We start from the raw sequence: 5104 nt of genomic DNA, 5'->3' as shown, positions 1-5104 counted from the left end.
GCTGTATTTCCCGGCACTGCTTGCTCATTGGCTCACCAGCTGCTTCATAACACCCCCTTCCTTGTCATCAATTGGGTCCAAAAGGGAAAGGTGGTGGTGGAGGGGGGGGTCGGGAGGGGGCTCTGTGGCGCACTAACAACTATGCTCCTCCTCTTTTCTGTCTTGCTCCATCACTTTTCTTCCCCCAGCAGCTGAGCTGAGAGAATTAGATGCAGCAGGAACAGAAGGAGGTTCGAAAAGCTGGGGAATCGATGAGAAGTGTGATGGAGATAGTGACCGGCAGCCTGCAGAGCTCAGGATGATGGCTGCCGTTCCCTCGGCCACGGGGACCGGCCAGGCGCGAGGAGGTGGGGTGTGGCGGTGCTGGGGTTCAGGAGCACTCAGGTCGGCTTTTTGCTGCAGTATCCAGGCGGAGAGAAAACACACAGAGGCCATGTTGCCAGGAGCTGCGAAGTGAAAACTCCTGTCTTCCTTGTTTCCGTGTAACTGGTGAATAATTGAAGAGGACGAGCTGCAGCGCTGACACACATCACAGTTGCTGCCTCATCAGGGAGGACAAAGATAATTGAGGCGTCTAATTAAGATGGGAAAAAGTCAGACAGGAGTCAGTGAGGATGTGGAGGCTCGACTCTGACACGACCGGGCTGAAGCACTCACTTCACGGCTGACACCCAAAGGAGGATGCATTGTTGCCAACAAGAAGTGATTGTGTTGGCCTCCGAGCACAGGTGGGGTGAAGCAACGAAAAGAAAAAACACACTCTCGACTGACAAGAACACTGAATCCTCACAGACACACAAGAAGCAATACACACAGAGAAACACTACTAAAGGACATTGCTTTTCCCACAAGAAACAAACAAAACAAAGACAGGAATCATTTGACACTGAATGAATGAAAAATGTATGTAAACATGATTAAGAAAAAGAAAAACATACACCATGAAAATGACAAATTAATGTTAATTTTCTGTCATTTTTTAATTTTTCTTTGACATGATGACGTTCATATGTACACAGAACCAAGGTTCTTGGCAGCGCAGTTGAGCAAATAAATGTGGATCCCCTGCACCAGCGCCATTCATGAAGGTTGGTCAGGCAACACTGACAACAACAGCCAACGCAGAGGACAGGAAGCCATTCAAGTAGGGCCTTAATGAGGACTGTGTGACATTTGTGTTCCCCATCATAGGACTCCAACATATTCTTGCCCCTACTTACATGTAAACAAACCAAAACCTTGTGAAATGACATGAAACCGTGTGATCATCTCAAAGATATTTGAGAAAATAAAATAAAATAAAATAAAATAAACAACAAAGGCTGTTCACAAATTCAACAGTCTGGAGACATTCATGTCCTGAAGAAGTGGCAGGCTGCAACCGTTCACCTTCTCAGCAGAACGTACGATGCTCTGCAGTCTGCTCCTGTCCCTGGAGGTGGAGCTGTTGTACCAGACAGTGATAGAGGAGGTGAAGGATGGACTGGATGATGGCCGTGTAGAACTCCAACAGCAACTTCGCCAACAGTTGTAGTTTTCGTAGCTGCCTCAAGAAGAACATTCTCTGCTGGGCCTTCCTGATGAGGGACCTGATGGTTGGCTCCCACTTGAGGTCCTCAGTGATGGTGGTTCCTCGGAAGCAGAAGGAGTCTAGAATAGGAATGGCTAAACCAGCCAACATGAGAGGGGACAGAGAAACTGTTACTCTCCTGAAGTCCATGATCATCTCCACTGTCTTCTGGGCGTTGAGCTCCAGGTTGTTGTGGCTGCACCAGGACACCAGCCGCTCCACCTCCCTCCTGTAAGCCGACTCATCTCCATCTGAGATGAGCCCCCCAAACTTGATCAGCTTATTTTTTGCAATAGTAAAAAATTAGATATTTTGTAAACTCCATTGAAGATATAAGTAAAGCTTTTACTGTTGGGGGTGGTGACATCACTTTCTTTATCATTGTTTTCTTTTCAAGAACTTCTCCATAGTTTGTTGCTGTCAATTCAGTGACACGCTACTGCCCCCACATGTGGCTAATGTATTAATACTGAGCGTCTCGCGGCCCTCATCGCCCAAAGGTTTAAAACAAAATGGTTAAGAATCACTGAAGTGATTTTCAACCGGTGTGCCGCCGCACATTCATCTGTCCAGAAATAGACATTCTCATTGGTCCAGAAGGGCAATATGACAACATTAAATCACAGCTTCACCTGGATTCCACGCGTTCGTCTTCTTGCGCGAAGGACTACTAAAGAACAAAACCGTTTCACCCAAAAGTATTTATTCCCTGACCGAGGAGTCCAATGCAGAGCTCTGGGTTAGCAACTATGCCTAGCCTTACAGTAGTTCAAGTGGTGTAGAGTGACAAGGACTACAGTATCTCTGACCCTTTGATATACATCAAATTCATCTCGTGGTGTAGTCTCCGTGGATTGCTCCTGGTCCCTTGACGTCCTTGTAACCATGCCAATGGTTACCCCATCATGCTTTTGGCACCGGGCGGTACAGGCGGCCTCGACCCGAGATAAGAGAAGCCATTTCGTCCTTTCATCAGTTTTGGCTCCACCAATCATCTCCCTCCGTGGTGGACTTCTGTCCTCCTGGTTGTTCTCCAGCTCCTGCTCTCCACCGGCAACCTTCCAACGTCCACACGCTCTCCCACTTCTCTACCCTTCTCCCACTCAATCTTTGTTCATGCACACAGTATCAGATTGTTTTCCAAATATGCCAATGAAAACAAACTTCTTCAGCACCTATATTGAGTTTCAATATCAGTGTTATAATGCAATATCAGATTCATGTTAGCATGTTACACAAACATGATAAAGTAAATCGCGAACTTACCCCAAGTTGTTGATTCTCATTGATCATTTTCTGTCACTGTTCTTTCCCAGCTGTTGCCTCAAACATGTATATTCACACAATTTGTTTGCACACAAAAAGTGAGTATTTGAGTCTAGATGTATATGACTAAATGTGAACAGAATATGAATCATCATGGATATTCCATCAATACACTATAGAGCTATGCTGGCACCACTCGTCCATCACTCGCAGCGCAGTGTTGCGCGCAAGGCTCCTCTTCCCACACACTCACAGCAAAGAAGCCGGTCAAAGGCGCAACTTCGCAATGGTTATTTAAAACACTTCATTTCAATAAATAAATAAATCATGATGTATTTTTGCCGTATTGCCCAAACAAATACATTTTCTGCATTTGTTTCTGCAAATAACATGCCAAAATAGCCGAGTGTCAATAGCACTTCAGTGAAATGATTTAGACTTTCTGACCCAGGTTTCACACGTTTCCTCTTTATTTGATGATTTCTTTGTTGGCGTTTCAAGAGCAGCAGATCATCCAGGCAGCTCCTCAGGGCAAAGTGTGATGTGAACGCTGCTTTTGCGAAACGCTGCCCCCCCCCCACAGTCTGAGGCCGTGTCCGCATTTAAGGGGTGTCCCATGTCTAAGTCATACATAGGCTTTAACACTTGGTTTTGGGGGCTAAGATCCATGGGTTGAGGTGGAGGATTAAGGGAGGAAGTGAAACCTGGGCTTCACTTCACAGCAGGAGAACAACAAAATACTTTAGAACAAGCATAGTGTTGTGTTGCAGGACCCTTCTTTTGTGTTGGATGAAGGATGAGGCAGATCATAGATTAGCAATTCAACTTAGGACAACTGGTCCCTGTGTCGGAGTGCACCGTCATCGCTCCTCGCTCTCTCTCTCTCTGCTTCAATTTTAATTAAATTGACTTGATGAAGTCTCATCTCACCATCTGAAATCAATACACGAGTCGACTTCCTTCACCGGCGAGCTGCATCACGCCAGCACTGCAGTCCTCTCTCTCTCTTGGGGGGGAATCCTTCACCACTGCTGAAGGAACTCAAGGCTTTTCATCTCAAGGAAAGACTACCAATTTACAGGTTTTCATTGACAACGCTGACAGGTTCCTCAGCAAATCGATCATCTACAATGATAAAATATAGAATTCCCTTTGCCAAAACCGCTGTCTTTCTGGCATGTTTCTTTGACTGCAACACAAATTCAACAGCAGGCAACAATATCCAGCTTTAAAGGAGGAATACATTTTCACAGAATTACTGCGAACCTGAAGATAACACAAGCATTTCCTCAAAGGGCCCACTAGGCGGATTCTGCAGGTCAGCCTTTGCCAATGAGGAGAGCAGCAGGGCAGGCTGTCCAGTGCCAGCTCCACCATTATGTTTATTAAAACTGCTGGGAGGTTTGCCAAAACCGCTGCTGCAAATGTTGAAAGGCTGACTAGAAGGAGAAAACGCTTCAGTGCCTGAGGTGGTCTCCTTGACAGGGATGAGAGTTGCATTTGAAGAACATCCCTGCTTTTTAAAGGGCTGGGTCTGGTGCTTCTTGTTTTAATACATTCAGTGAGCATGGTGAAGTGCCGGACCCAAGGTAGGACAAATAAATGCATTACTTCGTAAACCCACCAAACACAAGATACAAAATCACTCTGGCTGACTTGTGATTTGTTGCCCAGTAAATGTTATTTTGCTTGAAAAATACAAATAGAAGATTGGAACAAAAGTGATTAGCGGTCTATGGGGAGGTCAAAATTATTTTCTGGTCCGCTTTGGCTCATGGTCCTGGATCACAAATATGCTGTTCCTCACGTAAAATAATAAACAATGGTGTGAGGTTTGACTAAGTTTGTCGTGTAATGTATGATTTATTTACTTCTGAAAACACCTAATTATCTGGACAACAAATCAAACGTTGCATGTGTGACGTCACAGCAGAACCCGACTGCTCCGGTGCCAAGGCAGATGCTAAAGGTACTGAACCATCAAAGCCAGCAAGCATTAGTTGACATGGTTCAACACCGTGACCCTGACCCACCTGATATCGAGTGAGAGCCTGCGACGAGCATTGTTGTTTGCTGCTACATATCGCAAAAGATATCTAAAGTAACTTGATGGCGGTCTCACAGCGCGTCTTTCAAATTCACAGACACATGTGAGGTCTATGGCATATTCCAAGCTGCATCAGAAAATATCTTTGATTTCTCCATTGACTTGCGTTCCTGTTTTTTGTTCACTCAGGTCCCGTAAGGCGGAAGTAGATGGACAGGACT

Source organism: Synchiropus splendidus, chromosome 6 (genome assembly GCF_027744825.2).
Source record: "Synchiropus splendidus isolate RoL2022-P1 chromosome 6, RoL_Sspl_1.0, whole genome shotgun sequence".
In the NCBI taxonomy this organism is placed as follows: domain Eukaryota; kingdom Metazoa; phylum Chordata; class Actinopteri; order Syngnathiformes; family Callionymidae; genus Synchiropus; species Synchiropus splendidus.
The sequence above is the reverse complement of the archived record's forward strand: the minus strand, read 5'-3'. Positions refer to the sequence as shown.